This window comes from Salvelinus namaycush, chromosome 4, assembly GCF_016432855.1.
Source record: "Salvelinus namaycush isolate Seneca chromosome 4, SaNama_1.0, whole genome shotgun sequence".
Taxonomy (NCBI): Eukaryota; Metazoa; Chordata; class Actinopteri; order Salmoniformes; family Salmonidae; genus Salvelinus; species Salvelinus namaycush.
In genome coordinates this window covers 52,455,243-52,476,174 of record NC_052310.1, presented here as the reverse complement: position 1 = coordinate 52,476,174, position 20,932 = coordinate 52,455,243, and positions in this window count along the sequence as shown.

Genomic DNA, 20,932 nt, shown 5'->3' with positions numbered 1-20,932 from the left:
CTCCAAGTTGTAAATGTTACATAACAAGGATTAACCTACTTGGAGGCTCTAAATATAAGTGTACACTGTGTACAGACATTTAAGATCAGTGCATCTGTGATGGTTGGGATATGTCCGTACGGTCCTAATGCTTTATTGGATTCAAATTAAAATGAAAAAAATCCTCTCTCCTAATTAGGTTGTCTTTTCTCTTCAGATCTGGTTAGAATCAAGAGTTTGTGGATCAGAGTCTGGTTCAATGGGTACAACTCACCTCTGGATAGACAGGAGCCATATACTTCCCTGCATGAGCCCTACGCACTTCAACTCTGTCGCTTTTCTTCTGCTCCTATCCTGTCATAAAAATTAAATAAAAAACGTAAGGATTTATGAATTCTGTTCTCCTAATATATATATATACATATATAACTATATATACAGTGGGGAGAAGAAGTATTTGATACACTGCCGATTTTGCAGGTTTTCCTACTTACAAAGCATGTAGAGGTCTATAATTTTTATCATGGGTGTACACTTCAACTGTGAGAGATGGAATCTAAAACAAAAATCCAGAAAATCACATTGTATGATTTTAAGTAATTAATTTGCATTTTATTGCATGACATAAGTATTCGATACATCAGAAAAGCAGAACTTAATATTTGGTACAGAAACCTTTGTTTGCAATTACAGAGATCATATGTTTCCTGTAGTTCTTGACCAGGTTTGCACACACTGCAGCAGGGATTTTGGCCCACTCCTCCATACAGACCTTCTCCAGATCCTTCAGGGTTCGGGGCTGTCGCTGGGCAATACGGACTTTCAGCTCCCTTCAAAGATTCTCTATTGGGTTCAGGTCTGGAGACTGGCTAGGCCACTCCAGGACCTTGAGATGCTTCTTACGGAGCCACTCCTTAGTTGCCCTGGCTGTGTGTTTTGGGTCGTTGTCATGCTGGAAGACCCAGCCACGACCCATCTTCAATGCTCTTACTGAGGGAAGGAGGTTGTTGGCCAAGATCTCGCGATACATGGCCCCATCCATCCTCCCCTCAATACGGTGCAGTCGTCCTGTCCCCTTTGCAGAAAAGCATCCCCAAAGAATGATGTTTCCACCTCCATGCTTCACGGTTGGGATGGTGTTCTTGGGGTTGTACTCATCCTTCTTCTTCCTCCAAACACGGCGAGTGGAGTTTAGACCAAAAAGCTCTATTTTTGTCTCATCAGACCACATGACCTTCTCCCATTCCTCCTCTGGATCATCCAGATGGTCATTGGCAAACTTCAGACGGGCCTGGAAATGCGCTGGCTTGAGCAGGGGGACCTTGCGTGCGCTGCAGGATTTTAATCCATGACGGCGTAGTGTGTTACTAATGGTTTTCTTTGAGACTGTGGTCCCAGCTCTCTTCAGGTCATTGACCAGGTCCTGCCGTGTATTTCTGGGCTGATCCCTCTCCTTCCTCATGATCATTGATGCCCCACGAGGTGAGATCTTGCATGGAGCCCCAGACCGAGGGTGATTGACCGTCATCTTGAACTTCTTCCATTTTCTAATAATTGCGCCAACAGTTGTTGCCTTCTCACCAAGCTGCTTGCCTTTTGTCCTGTAGCCCATCCCAGCCTTGTGCAGGTCTACAATTTTATCCCTGATGTCCTTACACCGCTCTCTGGTCTTGGCCATTGTGGAGAGGTTGGAGTCTGTTTGATTGAGTGTGTGGACAGGTGTCTTTTATACAGGTAACGAGCTCAAACAGGTGCAGTTAATACAGGTAATGAGTGGAGAACAGGAGGGCTTCTTAAAGAAAAACTAACAGGTCTGTGAGAGCCGGAAATCTTACTGGTTGGTAGGTGATCAAATACTTATGTCATGCAATAAAATGCCAATTAATTACTTAAAAATCATACAATGCGATTTTCTGGATTTTTGTTTTAGATTCCGTCTCTCACAGTTGAAGTGTACCTATGATACAAAATTACAGACCTCTACATGCTTTGTAAGTAGGAAAACCTGCAAAATCGGCAGTGTATCAAATACTTGTTCTCCCCATTCTCCCCCACATTTTTTATCAAGAGTTTGATCCAGACAGGACTTAATGTGCTACTGTAAAGGTCAAATGCAGAGTAGTTTTACCATTAAGAATACAGTTAATTCGGAAAGTACTCAGACCCCTTGACTTTTTCCATATTTTGTTACGTTACAGCCTTATTCTAAAATGTGTTAAATTGTTTTTTTCCCTCATCAATCTACACACAATACCCCATAATGACAAAGCAAAAACAGATTTTTAGACATTTTTGCAAATTTATATAAATAAACAGAAATATCACATTTACCTAAGTATTCAGACCCTTTACTCAGTACTTTGTTGAAGCACCTTTGGCAGCGATTACAATGTTGAGTCTTCTTCGGGTATGACGCTGCAAGCTTGGCACACCTGTATTTGGGGAGTTTCTCCCATTCTTCTCTGCATATCCTCTCAAGCTCTGTCAGGTTGGATGGGGAGAGTCGCTGCACAGCTATTTTCAGGTCTCTCCAGAGATGTTCGATCGGGTTCAAGTCCGGGCTCTGGCTGGGCAGCTCAAGGACATTCAGAGACTTGTCCCGAAGCCACTCCAGCATTGTCCTGATTGTGTGCGTGGTTTGTTGTCCTGTTAGAAGGTGCTGCTGAAAAACATCCCCACGCCATTATGCTGACACCACCATGCTTCACCGTAGGGATGGTGCCAGGTTTCCTCCAGACGTGATGCTTGGCATTAAGTTTAAGTTTAATCTTGGTTTCATCAGACCAGAGAATATTGTTTTTCATGGTCTGAGAGTCCTTTAGGTGACTTTTGGCAAACTCAAAGAGGGCTGTCATGTGCCTTTTACTGAGGAGTGGCTTCCGTCTGGTAACTCTACCATAAAGGGCTGATTGGTGGAGTTCTGCAGAGATGGTTGTCCTTCTGGAAGGTTCTCCCGTCTCCACAGAGGAACACTGGAGCTCTTTCAGAGTGACCACTGGGTTCTTGGTCATCTCCCTGACCAAGGCCCTTCTCCCCCGATTGCTCAGTTACGTCAGGCGGCCAGCTCTAGTCTTGGTGGTTCCAAACTTCTTCCATTTAAGAATGTGTTTTTGGGCACCTTCAATGCTGCAGAAATGTTTTGGTACCCTTCCCCAGATCTGTGCCTTAACACAATCCTGTACCGTAGCTCTATGGACAATTCCTTCAACCTCATGGCTTGGTTTTCCTCTGACATTCACTGTCAACTGTGGGACCTTATATAGACAGGTGCCTGCCTTTCCAAATCATGTGCAATCAATTACATTTACCACACATCAAGTTGTAGAAACATCTCAAGGATGATCAATGGAAACAGGATGCACCTGAGCTCAACTTTGAGTCTTATAGCAAAGGGTCTGAATACTTACAGTAAAAGTCAGAAGTCTACATACACCTTAGCCAAATACATTTAAACTCAGTTTTTCACAATTCCTGACATTTAATCCAAGTATAGGTTCAATGTCTTAGGTCAGTTAGGATCACCACTTTATTTTAAGAATGTGAAATGTCAGAATATCAGTAGAGTGATTTATTTCAGATTTATTTTCAGATTTCCCAGTGGGTCAGAAGTTTACATACACTCAATTAGTATTTGGTAGCATTGCCTTTAAATTGTTTAACTTGGGTCAAACGTTTCAGGTAGCCTTCCACAAGCTTCCCACAATAAGTTGGGTGCATTTTGGCCCATTCCTCCTGACAAAGCTGGTGTAACTGAGTCAGGTTTGTAGGCCTCCTTGCTCGCACACGCTTTTTCAGTTCTGCCCACAAATTTCTATAGGATTGAGGTCAGGGCTTTGTGATGGCCACTCCAATACCTTGACTTTGTTGTCCTTAAGCCATTTTGCCACAACTTTGGAAGTATGTTTGGGGTCATTGTCCATTTGGAAGACCCATTTGCGATCAAACTTTAACTTCCTGACTGATGTCTTGAGATGTTGCTTCAATATATCCACATAATTTTCCTCCCTGATGATGCCATCTATTTTGTGAAGTGCACCAGTCCCTCCTGCAGCAAAGCACCCCCACAACGTGATGCTGCCACCCCCGTGCTTCACGGTTGGGATGGTGTTCTTCGGCTTGCAAGCCTCCCCCTTTTCCCTCCAAACATAACGATGGTCATTATGGCCAAACAGTTCTATTTTTGTTTCATCAGACCAGAGGACATTTCTCCAAAAAGTACGGTCTTTGTCCCCATGTGCAGTTGCGAACCGCAGTCTGGCTTTTTATGGCGGTTTTGGAGCAGTGGCTTCTTCCTTGCTGAGCGGCCTTTCAGGTTATGTCGATATAGGATTAGTTTTACTGTGGATATAGATACTTTTGTACCTGTTTCCTCCAGCATCTCTAGGAGACAGAACACTTTTAAAGGCACAGTCAACTTAGTGTATATAAGCTTCTGACCCACTATAATTTTGATACAGTGAATTATAAGTGAAACAATCTGTCTGTAAACAATTGTTTTAAAAATTACTTGTCATGCAGAAAGTAGATGTCCTAACCGACTTGCCAAAACTATAGTTTGTTGACAAGAAATTTGTGGAGTGTTTGAAATACGAGTTTTAATGACTCCAACCTAAGTGTATGTAAACTTCTGACTTCAACTGTATGTAAAGAAGGTGTTAGTTTTTTATTCATAAAATAATTCTAAAAACCTGTTTTTGGTTTGTCATTATGGGGTATTATGTGTAGATTGATGAGGAAAATAAATGTATTTAATCCATTTTAGAATAAGGCTCTAACGTAACAAAATATAGAAAGTCAAGAGGTCTGAATACTTTCCGAATGCACTCTACATTGTGTTTTGACAGACTCTTCATTGTGCTTAGTTATGAATTGCAGTATGGCTCACATTTGGATGATTTTAAAATATATGATTTAATAGAAAGCAGTTATCTGTAAACTATGATTTTCTTTAGATTCAAACCATTTCATCTTAAGTCATTACGGTAGGGCTCATTCCAAAACTTGACAGACTTACCTCGAGGGAATCTATCTTGAATTATGAAACGAGAGGATGTGAGGTTGTGTCCTCTCATTCAGAACTCCAGTGCCTCTCCTCTCTGTCTGGTTGACTGGGCAGGTGAGCCTTATGCTCTGTGTCAGAGTGGAGCCACCAGGTCGCCCAGTGGGACGCTACAGGACCCAAGTCAACCCTGTCTGACTGACTGCCTGGCAGTGTTTGGCTGTGCCTCTTTCCCCTAACCCACCACAAGACCGTAGATAACCCATCAGCTCAGCTCTCACCACTTTTGTGCCTATGAGTTTCTGGGATGAGAGGTGCTCTTACCAAAAGAAAAGGAACTATGTTACATGATATTGGATTGGCTGACGTGTGAAATCGAGGGCCTCATGGCTATGCTGAAGCAGTGTCATGACGACACAGGCTTTAGTGAGAGGAGCCTGAACCCTGTGAGTACAGTTCACATACTTTCCCATAGTTTGGTTCCTCTTGTTTCACTTCAGATGTTGGCTTATATCACTCACCTGTTTAAATGCTTGGTATGGACATGAACAAGTTAATATACAGTGGGGGGAAAAAATGCAGATTTGACCATGTACTTTTTTGCGGCCTTGTATTTATACATTGTACAAATAATTATTAATCTCTCTTTTCTGTTTGCAACACATCTGTAGTGTGAGCTGTAAATTGGTTATGTCAGAGAGGATAATCTGTTGAAACGCAATGTAGTACTTAAAATTATTCCCATGTAAATGTAAGTATTCCGCTGATGACGTTTGCTGTGCTGTCAGAAAGCACATTAGTGCCTGGTTTGGAGTGTTGTCCAATACTCTACTGTTGTATAAATGCTGTTTATGGATGGTAATTAGTACGATGCAGTTTAGGGATTGACCTAAGCATGGGGCCTAAACTTGTGACGGTGTGGGGTGTCCTTTCAACTGAGCATTTGGCAATCTCCACTTAACCTCCAAAGCCTCTCAGTGCTGTAGCTATTTGCTAAATGATTAGTAGAACAGACACAAGTAGACAGAAACATGCATCCACACGCAGGCTGAGATGACGATGATAGAATACATTTCTGAAATAAAATGTTTTGAAACATACCTGAGCAGATTGTAGTGGTGTGGTGTCAATAAAGAGCACTATCACCTCCGGCAAAAGGAGTAGATGACCTAATGGCCCAGTACATTGACAGCCATGACACTGTTCAAATCAAATTTTATTGGTCACATACACATGGTTAGCAGATGTTATTGCGAGTGTAGTGAAATCCGACAGTGCAGTAATATCTAACAAGTAATCACACAATTCCACAACAATGACCTAATACACACAAATCTAAGTAAAGGGATGGAATAAGAATATATAGTTGAAGTCAGAAGTTTACATACACCTTAGCCAAATACATTTAAACTGAGTTTTTCACAATTCCTGACATTTAATCCTAGTAAAAATTCCATGTCTTAGGTCAGTTAGGATCACCACTTTATTTTAAGAATGTGAAATGTCAGAATAATAGCAGACGGAATTATTTATTTCAGCTTCTTTTTCTTTCATCACATTCCCAGTGGGTCAGAAGTTCACATACACTCAATTAGTATTTGGTAGCATTGCCTTTAAATTGTTTAACTAGGGTCAAATGTTTCGGGTAGCCTTCCACAAGCTTCCCACAATAAGTTGGGTGAATTTTGGCCCATTCCTCATGACAGAGCTGGTGTAGCTGAGTCAGGTTTGTAGGCCTCCTTGCACGCACACGCTTTTTCAGTTCTGCCCACAAAAGTTCTATATGATTGAGGTCAGGGCTTTGTGATGGCCACTCCAATACCTTTGTTGTCCTTAAGCCATTTTGCCACAACTTTGGAAGTATGTTTGGGGTCATTGTCCATTTGGAAGACCAATTTGCGACCAAGATTTAACTTCCTGACTGATGTCTTGAGATGTTGCTTCAATATATCCACATAATTTTCCTCCCTGATGATGCCATCTATTTTGTGAAGTGCACCATTCCCTCCTGCAGCAAAGCACCCTCACAACATGTTGCTGCCACCCCCGTGCTTCACAGTTGGGATGGTGTTCTTTGGCTTGCAAGCCTCTCCCTTTTGCCTCCAAACATAACAATGGTCATTATGGTCAAACAGTTCTATTTTTGTTTCATCAGACCAGAGGACATTTCTCTAAAAAGTACGGTCTTTGTCCCCATGTGCAGTTGCGAACCGTAGTCTGGCTTTTTTATGGCGGTTTTGGAGCAGTGGCTTTTTCCTTGCTGAGCGGCCTTTCAGGTTATGTCGATATAGGACTCGTTTTACTGTGGATATAAATACTTTTGTACCGGTTTCCTCCAGCATCTTCACAAGGTCCTTTTGCTGTTGTTCTGGGATTGATTTGCACTTTTCGCACCAAAGTACGTTCATCTCTAGGAGACAGAATGCGTCTCCTTCCTGAGCAGTATGATGGCTGCGTGGTCCCATGGTGTTTATATTTGCGTACTATTGTTTGTACAGATGAACAAGGATGAACCAGACTTGTGGAGGTCTACAAATTTCTTTCTGATGTCTTGGCTGATTTCTTTAGATTTTCCCATGATGTCAAGCAAAGAGGCACTGAGTTTGAAGGTAGGCCTTGAAAGACATCCACAGATACACCTCCAATTGACTCAAATTATGTAATTTAGCCTATCAGAAGCTTCTAAAGCCATGACATAATTTTCTGGAATTGTCCAAGCTGTTTAAAGGCACAGTCAACTTAGTGTATGTAAACTTCTGACCCACTGGAATTGTGATACAGTGAATTATAACTGAAATAATCTGTAAACAATTGTTGGAAAAATTACTTGTGTCATGCACAAAGTGGATGTCCTAAACGACTTGCCAAAACTATAGTTTGTTAACAAGAAATTTGTGGAGTGGTTGAAAAACAAGTTTAAATGACTCCAACCTAAGTCTATGGAAACCTTTGACTTCAACTGTATACATATAAATATATGGATGAGCGATGACCGAGCGGCATAGGCAAGATGCAATGCATGGTATAAAATACAATATATACACTACCGTTCACAAGTTTGGCATCACTTAGAAATGTCCTTGATTTTTCAAGAAAAGCTAAAAATAATTGTCCATTAAAATAACATAAAATTGATCAGAAATACAGTGTAGACATTGTTAATGTTGTAAATGAACATTGTAGCTGGAAACTACAGATGTTTTATGGAATATCTACCTAGGCGTACAGAGGCCCATTATCAGCAACCATCACTCCTGTGTTCCAATGGCACATTGTGTTAGCTAATCAAAGTTTATCATTTTAAAAGGCTAGTTGATCATTAGAAAACACTTTCGCAATTATGTTTTAACACAGCTGAAAACTGTCGTGCTGATTAAAGAAGCAATAAAACTGATCTTCTTTAGACTAGTTGAATATCTGGAGCATCAGGATTTGTGGGTTTGATTACAGGCTCAAAATGGCCAGAAACAAAGAACTTTCTTCTGAAACTCATCAGTCTATTCTTGTTCTGAGAAATGAAGGCTATTCCATGCGAGAAATCGGCAAGAAACTGAAGATCTCATACAATGCTGTATACTACTCCCTTCGCAGAACAGCGCAAACTGTCTCTAACCAGAATACAAGAGGAGTGGGAGGCCCCGGTGCACAACTGAGCAATAGGACAAGTACATTAGAGTGTCTAGTTTGATAACCAGATGCCTCACAAGTCCTCAACTGGCAGCTTCATTGAATAGTTCCCCCAAAACACCAGTCTCAACGTCAACAGTGAAGAGGCGACTCCAGGATGCTGGCCTTCTAGGCAGAGTTCCTCTGTCCAGTGTCTGTGTTCTTTTGCCCATCTTAATCTTTTATTTTTATTGGCCAGTCTGAGATACGGATTTTTCTTTGCAACTCTGCCTAGAAGGCCAGCATCCTGGAATCGCCTGTTGACGTTGAGACTGGTGTTTTGCGAGTTCCATAAAAAATCTGCCGTTTCCAGCTACAATAGTAATTTACAACATTAACAATGTCTACACTGTATTTCTGATCAATTTGATGTTATTTTAATGGACAAAAAAATTGCTTTTCTTTCAAAAACAAGGACATTTCTAAAGTGGCCCCAAACTTTTGAACGGTAGTGTACATATGAGATGAATAATGCAAGATATGTACACATTATTAAAGTGGGATTATTAAAGTGACTAGTGATCCATTTATTAAAGTGCCAAGGATTTCAAGTCTATGTTGGCAGCAGCCTCTCTATGTTAGTGATGGCTGTTTAGCAGTCTGATGGCCTTGAGATAAGCTGTTTTTCAGTCTCTCGGTCCCAGCTTTGTACTGACCTCGCCTTCTGGATGGTAGCGGGGTGAACAGGCAGTGGCTCAGGTGGTTGTTGTCCTTGATTATCTTTTTGGCCTTCCTGTGACATCTTGTGCTGTAGGTGTCCTGGAGGGCAGGTAGTTTGCAGCCGGTGATGCGTTGTGCAGACCGCACCGCCCTCTGGAGAGCCTTGCAGTTGTGAGCGGTGCAGTTGCCGTACCAGGCGGTGATACAGCCCAACTGGATGCTCTCAATTGTGCATCTGTAGAAGTTTGTGAGGGTTTTAGGTGACAAGCCACATTTATTCAATCTCCTGAGTTTGAAGAGGTGCTGTTGCACCTTCTTCACTACACTGTCTGTGTGGGTGGACCATTTCAGTTTGTCCATGATGTGTACGCCAAGGAACTTAAAACTTTCCACCTTCTCCACTGCTGTCCCATCGATGTGGATAGGAGGGTGCTCCCTCTGCTGTTTCCTGAAGTCCATGATCAACTCCTTTGTTTTGTTGACATTGAATAAGAGGTTGTTTTCCTGACACCACACTCCGAATGCGCTCACCTCCTCCCTGTAGGCTGTCTCGTCATTGTTGGTAATCAAGCACACTACTGTTGTGTCGTCCTTAAACTTGATGATTGAGTTGGAGGCGTGCATGACCACACAGTCATGGCTGAACAGGGAGTACAGGAGGGGGCTGAGCAGGCAGTGTAAATGAGTTTCAAGGTCTGACTTTTTCTGATAAAGATTTTGTATATTAATCAGTACCGGACTACCGCACTTAGTCATGAGGCTAAGAGAACATTTTCCAGTTTTAAAGTACATTCCCTGCAATTCTATACTTTTTGCCATGAGTCAGAGAGAAAAATATGCTGTTCACTGTCAGTCAACTTCAGTACAACATACTATGGGGGGAGTTGCACTCTCGCGACTTTGGTTGAAATATCAACAATCACGCCTGACTAGGCCAACGGAATCCGCGCCTCACTGGAAGCCCTGCCTTCCACAGGTGATAAGTGTTCTACTCTTCAATTATTCAGCTCTTAACCTTGTGTGAATAGGAATGATTCACACTAATTATACAAACAATTGGAACACGAGACTAACTTACGTTGTGTCAGCTAAACTGTCTCTTAGTGGTCGAGCATCCTCACTACCTGGACATTCTGTGCTGAAGTTTGTATGGTTCTCATAAGTTTCCTAATCACAAACAATTAGTTATTCTTCGAATAACTTGGACTGGCCATAGCAATAAGTAAGATGGATAACGCAAACGACACGACGAAGGCTAACAAGCCAGGTTCGGCATCGCGACCATGCCCCAATGAATTAAAATATACTCAGGTTGTTTGTCTTGTATGTCTCGGCTCGGTGCATGCTCAGGCTGTCCTCGTTCGGATCAGTTTGTGTGTAAGAATAGGTTCTGTGAGTATCCCCCCGCCCCTGTGCTGCCTTGGTTAAGCACCGCTTGCATCTCTTCCCAGAAGGGTCTGGGTCCCACCTCAGTGATCTGGTCCTACGTAGACTTTCGAGACCAGGCTAGCTAACAAGTGCTGCATAGCGTGCTAGCCAGGTTAGCTAACTCGCCGAAGCTAATCCTGACTCCCCACGGTGGAGTGGCTCGGGTATAAAATCAATCATTTAAAATTGTATTTGTCACATGCTTAGTAAACAGCAGGTGTAGACTAACAGTGACATTTTAAATGCTCTCTTGTTTAGTATAAGTAGCGTTAACTTGGTTATTCTAAATGGACCGTGCTGCGGTCAGAGACTAGCTAGCTTAGCTTAGACTAAAGAGCCTCCTGGCTAACTTCGGATAGCATACATAACTTCTGGTGAATTAAGCTTACTAGTATTCCTCCGGCACTATGGCAACCCCATTCCTATTTTCATTTCCTGGAGTTGGAGGGAGTAGAAAGAGAGAGGGGCTTGCGTGCTCCTCCAATGAGGAAGTAGCTCCCGAACAGTTGTCCCACTCCACAAAAACATTGCTGTGAAGACAGTGCCTCCACTTTCAGTTACTTCAAACGGGGTACTGCATTAGCCATTGCCGGAGCCCTCTGTGCCCATAAGAGGGAAGGGCTTCATGCAGGCTATACAGTCTCACGGAAGCAGAACCTGTGTTCAAATTAAATTGTATTAGTCACATGTGCAGGTTGGTCGAGGTAATTGAGGTAATATGTACATGTAGGTAGAGGTAAAGTGACTGCATAGATAATAAACAGAGTAGCAGCAGCGTAAAAATGGGGGTCGGGAGCGGGGTAAGTGCAAATAGTCTGGGTAGCCATTTGATTAGCTGTTCAGGAGTCTTATGGCTTGGGATAGAAGCTGTTAAGAAGCCTTTTGCACCTAGACTGCTACCGCTTGCCGTGTTGGTAGCAGAGACAGCAGTCTATGACTAGGGTGGCTGGAGTCTTTGGCTATTTTTAGTGCCTTCCTTTGACATCGTCTGGTATAAAGATCCTGGATGGCAGGAAGCTTGACCCCAGTTATGTACTGGGCCGTACGCACTACCCTCTGTAGTGCCTTGCGGTCGGAGGGCGAGCAGTTGGCATGCCAGGCGGTGATACAACCAGTCAGGATGCTCTCGATGGTGCAGCTGTAGAACTTTTTGAGTATCTGGGGACCCATGCCAAATCTTTCCAATCTTCTGAGGTGGAATAGATGTTGTCATGCCCTCTTCACGACTGTCTTGGTGTGTTTGGATTGACGCTTTGCCTGTTCGATGGTTCGTTGGAGGGCGTAGCGGGATTTCTTATAAGCATCCAGGTTAGAGTCCCACTCCTTGAAAGCAGCAGCTCTACCCTTTAGCTCAGCGCAAATGTTACCTGTAATCCATGGCTTCTGGTTTGGGGTATGTACGTAGGGTCACAGATTTTCCAAATGGAGAGGCGAGGCAGAGCTTTGTACTGTACGTGTCTCTGTGTATGGAGTAAAGGTGGTGTCAAGATTTTTTCCCTCTGGTTGCACATGTAACATGCTGGTAGAAATTAGGTAAAACGGATTTAAGTTTCCCTGCATTAAAGTCCCCGGCCACTTGGAGCACCGCCTCCTGTGTGAGCATTTTCTTGTTTGCTTATGGTATTATACAGCTCATTGAGTGCGGTCTTAGTGCCAACATCGGTTTGTGGTGGTAAATAGACAGCTTATGAAAAATATAGATGAAAACTCTTGGTAAATACTGTGGTCTACAGCTTATCATGAGATACTCTACCTCAGGCGAGCAAAACCTTGAGACTTCCTTAATATTAGATTTTGTGCACCAGCTGTTATTTACAAATAGACACAGACTGTCACCCCTTGAGGCAGCTGTTTTATCTTGCAGATGCACAGGAAACCCAGCCAGCTGTCTGTTATCCATGTTGTCGTTCAGCCACGGCTCGGGGAAAATTAAGATATTACAGTTTTTAATGTCCCGTTGGTAGGATAGTCTTTATCGGAGCTCATCCAGTTTATGATCCAATGATTGCACGTTGGCTAATAGGACTGATAGTAGAGGCGGATTACCTACTCGCCGTCGGATCCTTACAAGACTCTCTGACCTACGTCCCACAATTTCTTGTGCATCCCTCATGCTTCTGCAGCGTCATCACATCGACTGTTCCCAAGGCCTCTGTGCCTGTTTTGAGGGAGGAAATATCCTCCAGTCTCCGGAAGCAGGCAATCCTGTCAAAGATCCAGAGAGACAGCCGGTATTTACTGGTTCCAAATAGGGACTGAATTTTGCATCCCATTCTAGACCTACAGTGTGTGCCCTCAGCAAGCACCTCAGAGTCTACAAACTCAGAATGCTCACGAGCCGCTGGCTTTTACAGCCGATTGGCTGGTGGCAGCGGTGTCAAGGGGGCAAGAAGTGTTACACACAACCATGCTACTATCCCGTATTCAGTCTCTAGGCTTCATAAGAAAAATATTTGTCTGACTCCATCTCAGCGCATTTCATTTCTGGGTCTCAAGCTAGGCTCACTCGTGTATTACAATTTTCTATCCCCCCGTAGGGTGTCCTGGTTTGGCTCTGCTTACCCAAATTTTGGTTGGGTCACACAGTGCCTATTCGCAAGTTCCTACGTCCTCCTGTGGATGATGGCTTCAGTGATGGAAGTCATTCCCCTGGGGCTATTACAGCACAGGTGAGTGATAGCCACTCACCTGGACACATCTCACAGCTAAGCCGGTCGCTTTGGGTGTCTCTGTCAGGTCTACAGGCCGTGGCCCAGTGGTGGGACCCTCTGCTATGGTCAGGGGGCTCCCAAGGGCTGAGTTGTATTCTGCAAGGTGATCACAACAAACACATCCCCCCCAAGGGTTGTCTGCGCTGTATGGGGGCAACTCGATTTGGGGGAATGGACACTGGTGCAGAGCACACAGCATATCAATTACCTAGAGCTTCCAAAGGTGTATCTGGTGCTCAAGCACTTCCCCCTGCTTTTGTCGGGCCGGCTTGCGCTGGTCAGAATGGAGAATATGTCAGTTGTGGCGTGCATCAACAGACGGGGAGAGACTCTCTCTCTCCCTCCTAACCTTTGCTTGCTCCCTATTGCTGGGGAGCAGTGTGCACATGCTCTCGGTTCGGGCGACGCATGTCCCCGGTTGCCTCAACTGCAGATCTTTTATCGAGGTGGGACCCTCTCTCTCAGGAGTGGAGGCTGAGGCCTCCCGAGTGGCGCAGTGGTCTAAGGCACTGCATCGCAGTGCTTGAGGCATCACTACAGACCCAACTCCCCAAATACAAGTATGCCAAGCTTGTAGGGTCATACCCAAGAAGACTCAAGGCTGCAATCGCTGCCAAAGGTGCTTCAACAAAGTACTGAGTAAAGGGTCTGAATAGTTTTATAAATGTGATATTTCACTTATTTATGTTTAATAAATTAGCAACATTTTCTAAAATCCTGGTTTTGCTTTGTCATTATAGGGTATTGTGTGTAGATTGATGAGGAAAAACAACTATTTAATCAATTTTAGAATAAGGCTGTTACGTAACAAAATGTGGAAAAAGTCAAGGGGTCAGAATATTTTCCAAATGCACTGTATGTTGCCTGCAGTGGTCTGGTAAGCCTCTCCGATAGAATAACAAAAACCAAACCTCATGAGTAATCAATAGGTCAGCTCTCTGAGGATGCTATCATTCATGGATGAGCTGACTCCCACCACCTACTGTAAAGTGCTAGATATGATTCATACACTGAGTATACAAAACATTAGGAAAACCTTCCTAACAGGAAGTTACACCCACAATATGTAGACATATTGTGACAGCTTCATTTATTTGGTCAATTTTAATAAATGTGGCATGTATTTTAGGTGGAATTCAGTGTCTGTTGGTGCTGTTTAATATGAGGGAGGACGCTCATTATTTTATGAGCATGGCCTTATTTCTATTACAGCATATTGGATAACTGTCAGTCATATTCCATTCACCCAGCTCAATGTAACATTGATAGGTATACTCAAATTTTCAAACAGCATGATCCCTTTGATCGTTGTATTCCTTCTCACATCTATGCGCTCTCCTCCTTTCACCTTTTCCCTTCGCTTGTGGACTTCAGTACGCAACAGATCAGCTTTCTGTGACCAGGTGAAAAAAACGCTACACACAGCCTTCATCGTTGTCACCATATTAACGTCATAGTCAACATAGCTACTAGAACTAACGCGTTAGTAAACCTGCTACAATCATGCAGTACAGCATACAGTTAGCAGCAAGCAGTTTAGCAGTTACACCCCAGTGGAAATAAGTTAATAAAACCAAAAGCTTACCTTGACTTGGAAGAGTTCCAGTGTTGGATAGCCATGGCCAGCTAGCTAACATAGCACCCCTCTTTGTTTGAGCCGGGTGTTTGAGTAGGCTAAACTAGCTAGCTGCATTCGCTAAGTAAGTGAAAAAAAGACAACAAAATCTCTCTCTCTCTCCCTTGCTTCTCCGTAATTTTTCTCTCTCTTTTGAGTCAACTACTCACCACATTTTATGCACTGCACTGCTAGCTAGCTGTAGCTTATGCTTTCTGTAATAGATTTTCTCTGATACTTTGTTTTGGTGGACAACATGTCACGTCATGCTTCAGGAGCTCTGATAGGTTGGAGGATGTCCTCCGGAAGTTGTCATGATTACTGTGTAAGTCTATGGAAGGTGGTGAGCACCAGGAGCCTCCTAGGTTAAGTATTGAAGTCATTGTACACAGAGGAAGACTAGCTGTCCTCCGTCTACACCATGATGCTACCCTACAGAGTGCTGTTGAGGATACTGTAGACCTTCATTGCAAAACCATGTGTTTTAATCAATGATTTGGTGACGTGAATACATTTAGTAGAGTTTTATCTTTAATGTTTCTCTATTTTTATGAAATTCACTGAGGAGGATGGTCCTTCCCTTCCTCCTATGAGGACCCTCCACTGGTGTAATTGGGCTATGACCATTTTATAAACATGTTTACTAACAAAACACCATTTATATCTTCGTGAATTCCATATTTGAAAGTTACAAATGAATAGGGGAATTCGGGCTCCCGAGTGGCGCAGTAGTCTAAGGCACTGCATCTCAGTGCAAGAGCTACAGTCCCTGGTTCGAATCCAGGCTGTATTGGAAGTCCCATAGGGAGGTGCACAATTGGTCCAGCATCGTCCGGATTTGGCCGGGGTACGCCGTCATTGTCAATTTGTTCGGACTTGTCTAGTTAAATAAAGGTTACATTTAAAAAAAGAAAAAATGGTATAGGTATTAAATAAATTGTAGCATATTGCTTTGAAATGAAGAACGACTGTATAATTCACCTCAGAAACATGAAAACTGTAGGCCATGTCACCCCACGTCATTGATGCTTATGAACGGGAAATGCGGACATCAATCATTTCACTGCACTTGTATCAAATGCCATGCATATCTAACACTCCCCGCACATTGCACATTTCAAATGAATTTACATATGTTTAGACTATTTATTTATCTTTATTATTTATCTTTTATCCACAGAAATATAAATTGTTGAAGCGCAATTGCACCCAGAACAAATTACACTATCCTGCCTATTTCAATAATTTGAAAATAATTATTTAGGCTATTTGGGTTGATGGTCTTCACAGAAAAACACTTTACTGTGGTTTGCATTGAAATGTTTCATCTTTGTTTCGATGTTGCCCTTCATCTTGTTATATTCAATAATAATATCTGACTACTGGACAGGATATGGGATGCTGTTATGGTGTAGACTTTACTTTTCCATGCAGCTATAAAAATGTGTGTATTTGTTTCTGTTCATAAAACAAATATTTTGATATACTAGGCTACATACACTGAGTGTACAAAACATTAGGGAAAAAAAACTTTTCCCATCAGAACAGCCTCAATTTGTCAGGGCATGGACTCTACAAGGTGTCGAAAGCATTCCACAGGGTTGCTGGTCCATGTTGACTCAAATACTTCCCACAGTTGTGTCAAGTTGGCTGGATGTCCTTTTTGTGGTGAACCATTCTTGAAAAACCCAGCAGTAGTGCAGTTCTTGACAAACAGGTGTGCCTGGCACCTATTACCATACCCAGTTAAAAGCCACTTAAATCTTTTGTCTTGCTCATTCACCCTCTGAATGGCACACATACACAATCTATGTCTTATTTGTCTCAAGGCTTAGGAATCATTATTTAACCTCTCTCCTCCCCTTTATCTACACTGATTGAAGTGAATTTAACAAGTGACATCAATAAGGGATCATAGCTTTCATCTGGATTCACCTGGTCAGTCTGTCATGGAAAGAGCAAGTGTTCTTAATGTTTTGTATACTGAGTGTAAATGGAGGCTGCTGCTGAATTAGTTGAGATTGCAGTGCCTTTTCCTCCACAGTTGGTGCGTTATACTGTGGAATGACTGGGCAAGCTTCAGCAATCATACAGTACAGAGGTTAGGAAAAGGGGATCGTGGATAGTAGTGATGGTGCTGTAGATACTCTAAAGGGTACATTCGGATACATGAACACACCTGAAGAACACTCTTTGTCTTTTCACAATATTTGACCACATTCATCACTGTTCTTCTATTGTTGTCGTGACCATCTTATCTGGAGGATTACATTGTGTGTGTTTGTTGAAAGGAAAACATGCATTCCGAATATCCTGTACTCTCTGTTTATGTCTGCTTACAGTATGTTTACTCTCTGCTTATGTCTGCTTATGCCCAATTCATTGTATTGTTACAGTAACATGGGATAATGAAACTGTCTGTTTTCATTACAAAATTGTCCCGCTTTCACCAAATTCTGTTATCTAAATATATGATTAGAATTGTGAAATAAATGTGCTAAATTGATGTAATATATAAGCTGCTTTTGTTTGTTTCATGATGTCAACTTCAACAGGGCAGCATAAATCCTGCAATTCTCATTTGTCAGCAGGATGTAAGTCTTAGTGTATACTGTGTGTGTGTGTGTGTGTGTGTGTGTGTGTGTGTGTGTGTGTGTGTGTGTGTGTGTGTGTGTGTGTGTGTGTGTGTGTGTGTGTATGTTCTGCCGAGTCTGACAAAATATAATCGAGCAATTTGGTATCCTACATAACATGAGACGTACTACATTCCTCTACACAGCACATGTAATCTATTGTTTATTGCTGTATAATATGAAGGCCTGTTATACTGCCAGACGGGTGCCAGTGCTGGACTGAAGAAAAGCCTGCACACACTGTACTGTAGCTCTAAACGAAAGCCAAAGACAAGTGCTTATGGAGACTTAGTTGATAATGTACAGTACCAGTCAAAAGTTTGGACACACCAAGAGTTTTTCTTTATTTTTACTATTTTCTACATTGTAGAGTAATAGTGAAGACATCAAAACTATGAAATAACACAAATGGAATCATGTAGTAACCAAAAAAGTGTTAAACACATCAAAATATATTTTAGATTTTAGATTCTTCAAAGTAGCCACACTTTGCCTTGATGAAAGCTTTGCACACTCTTGGCCTTCTCTCAACCAGCTTTATCTGGAATGCCCTTCCAACAATCTTGAAGGAGTTCCCACATATGTGTTGGGTCATTGTCCTTTTGAAAAACAAATGATGATCCCACTATGTGCAGACCAGATGGGATGGGGTATCGCTGCAGAATGCTGTGGTAGCCATGCTGGTTAAGTGTGACTTGAATTATAAATAAATCACAGACAGTGTCCCCAGCAAAGCAACAAAAAAAAAACTGTAATGAGTACGTGTCTCTCAAACTTTTGACTGGTACTGTATATGAAACTAGAGTGAACACGAAGCTTCATTAACAGTCTAGGATTTAAATGCCAGCTTTTGATGTTTATTTCCGGTAGTGTCGGACAGGTACAGTTTGTTTTACAGAAAACGAATATTGCCAGAATTTAGTTCACATTGGTAGCATTTCTGTATGATGAAGAGTCAGAGACTGTTTTTTTGTACCCCTGCTTATCGTATGAGTACATCTATCAGAATAGCATTTCTGCAAGACCACTTGAAAAGGATGTACACAAATGACGCTCATTAGACAGCGCAGCTATAGAGGCAGAGGGTTAAAGGGACGTTTTTTTAGCTTTTGTGATGTGATTCTTCAGCCGTTGGTGGTAGCAGGCCACTAGCAGCACGCCATGCTAACCCAGCTGCCTGTCTGTGAATGGACAGTGCCAGGCTGAGTGAATGCATGTAATAAATGACAGTAACAGCATCAGGAGTCTAATCATGGCTCCACAAGCCAGTGTTACTGGACTTCAGCTCAGCACCCTAATGGAGGTTGCACGCCTAAGATGGCAGGTAGATCATGTGCTTCTTCTCTTCTCTCTTTTATGACTACAGTGATCCCTGTGTTCCAATGCAATTCACATTTTACACCCATAATTATAAATATTCCCTCATTAGGCCTATAACCACATCTGTGCTATGATGTGCCTGCAAGTATTTATATGTTGTTATTTGTTGGACAGTGTTTTTTTCTCTGTTATGAGCTGTGTGTTCATCCTGTGCTGTGAATTTTTTCGCAAGGGTGAAGGCACAGCTGTGTTTGTGTGTGTGTGTGTGCTTATGTGGGCAGTACTGTTTATTTGTGTATGTGTGTGTTTACAGTTTGTTTCTGTGAAACGGCATAATGTTACGGTACAGTGGTGTGTGTGTGAGTGTGAGTGTGTGTGTGTGTGTGTGTGCGTGTGCGTGCGTGCGCGTGTGTGCGCGTGTGTGTGCAAGTGTACTTGCATGTGCTCAGTCAATGTATTCTCTGACTTGTGTTCACCTCTGTTCTGCAGTCTGTTATGTTAGCCAGGGCTGTTTGCTATTCCCTAAGCAGAAAGACTTCCATTAGCTCTGATGATCACATGTATTATCACTGATTAGGAGGCAGGGGAAAGGCTGTTTCCCCTTATTGCTTTTTCCTTCATTTATTTAGGCATATTCATCCTTTGATTGTCATGGGTTGCAGATGTCCCAGAAAACTGAATTATGGTGATTTGATGGGGATTGTAAATAATAGTACTCCACTTGATCTTAAGTGTACTTTCTGTCTTACTATTTAGGGCAAATGTAAAGGCAGTGTACTGTCTCCTGCTTCCTACTGGAATGTAGTCTGAGAGGGTCACAAGAAATAGGACTAGACTGCAACTTCTACATTAGTACTACTGCCAAATGCCAAACTTGACCCTTTTGACCTAGAGTCAAGATCTTCAGTGACAAGTAAGCTAGGTCTAGAGGGGTACTGTATATCAGTAGCAGTGGTGTAGTGGAGGTTAAACGCACGTCAATGTCGTTTACTCACCTTTTTTATTTTGCTCGACCGTTTACCCACCTTTTGCAGAAAAATGCATTTAAAGTATAGGTAGCGTTACTTTTTTCACAGTGACCGGCGATCAGAGTTTACCCATAATTAGTTTTACCACTCTACATAACTGATCAGTAACCAACCCATTGCCAAACTACAGGTGTGAAGACATTTGACAATCAAAAACAAATAGTGAAATGTCATAGTAACTTGGGTGCCTGCTTCACTGTTTTTTCGCTGTGTAGTGCTAGTTTTCTGGTTGGAATCTGGTTGAAAATGTTGTTCTATTCAGGGGTCGATACCGCAATTGCAGAGGTCAGGTAGCAATCACAGTACCTGTGTTGATAAATAAGGTCTTTACATGCATAAGCCAGAGAGATTTTCAGAGGGAACATGCTCTATAATTACCAGTGCCGGTACAAAATGCTTCAGGAAAACGTATATGTTTATTTAGATGACAGAAAAACAGAATTCTGTCCTCCTGAGGGACATATAGGTTTAAAAGCTTACTTCGGTGTATGTGATATTTTTGAAAGAGGGGTAACAAAAGCTCGGGTCACAGGGCACCTCCAGTCTCCCAGCCTAGGGAACTAAATGCACTTATTCCAAAAGTGTGTGTGTGTGTGTGTGTGTGTGTGTGGGGGGGGGGGGGGGGGGGGGGTTTAAATAAATAATTTCAAATCCCAATGCCACAGTTTTGATGAGTGTTTTCCCAAATTAGTACAACAGACTCTTCCAATAGGGGCTGAACTATGGAGAGATGTTGAGAGTGCCTTCGCTGCCTCAGAGGCAGATGGAATAGGTTACAGGGATGCACTGATCACAGGATCCTGTATGGCACTTCCCCCGCACAAGGTTTGAAAACATTGAGAGAATTATATTTTACAAACAGACCATCAACGAACAGTGAAAGGTGAAGACAC